The sequence below is a fragment of the Cebus imitator genome, unplaced genomic scaffold (assembly GCF_001604975.1).
Source record: "Cebus imitator isolate Cc_AM_T3 unplaced genomic scaffold, Cebus_imitator-1.0 Scaffold85, whole genome shotgun sequence".
NCBI lineage: Eukaryota > Metazoa > Chordata > Mammalia > Primates > Cebidae > Cebus > Cebus imitator.
The window spans coordinates 94,496-95,358 of record NW_016107400.1 but is presented as its reverse complement, the minus strand read 5'-3'; the positions used below and the strand labels follow the sequence as shown (position 1 = coordinate 95,358).

Below are 863 nucleotides of genomic sequence, written 5' to 3'. Positions count from 1 at the left end.
TTTCCTTGATTTCAGTTTCCCTCTTTAAGGAAGAAAGGAAAGTATTTTCCTGGACACCAGATATGCTGAGTTGGGACATGAGCTAAAGAAAGAGGTGAGGAAACCTGCAGAGAACCCCAACATGCTCCTCATCTTTGAATCCCAGCGAACCTTTCCACTGCGTGTGTCTGTGTATGTATATCTGTGTATAAGTGGTGATGGGATAGGGGGTTGGTGGTAGGATGGTGGGATTGCTGAGCGGGAATAGGCAGTGGGAATGTCAGGAGTATTTTTCTTTTTGTTGTCTTTTGAGACAGGAACTCACTCTGTTGCCCAGGCTGGAATGCAGTTGCTGATCACCTGCGGCCTCCTGAGCAGCTAGGACTACAGGTGTGCACCACCATGCTGGACTAATTTTTAATTTTTTCGTATAGATAGGATCTTGCTATGTTGCTCAGGCTGGTCTCAAACTCCTGGCTTCAAGCGAGCCTCCCCTTGGCCTCCCAAAGTGCTGGGATTGTAGGCATGAACCACTGTACCCAGCATGGGAGTATTTTTCGTCCCTTTCAGAGATTCCAATGAATTGTGAGGAGCATAGGAGGGAGGAGAATTGAATTTTTACTTCATTTCTGCCATTCATTTTCTCTTGTGCAAAATCAAGGTTTGGGCTTGATGGGCTATCTTCAAGTTTTTCTCTGGTTCTAATGTACTGATTCCATAAGCAAATTAAAGAGCTCATGTAAACAGTATGATGCCTGGTACAGGGTGGGTGTTCAATGAATGGCAACTATCATTATTATTCACCCAGCTCTTTATGTTCCTGAAAACCTGGAACTCCTTCCTGTCTGACCCACTGCAGTGGTGGAGAGGATCAGGGGAGGTAA

The 863-nt window shown here is 45.4% G+C and overlaps 1 long non-coding RNA gene across 1 annotated transcript in view; it reads left to right on the top strand.

The window, feature by feature from the left end:
- Positions 1-332, top strand: part of LOC108308412 — a 4,411-nt gene extending 4,079 nt beyond the window's left edge. The window contains exons 3-4 of the long non-coding RNA XR_001826910.2: positions 16-94; positions 297-332. This is a non-coding gene — a long non-coding RNA (uncharacterized LOC108308412). The remainder of the gene's footprint in view (positions 1-15; positions 95-296) is intronic.
- Positions 333-863: the final 531 nt, after the last annotated feature.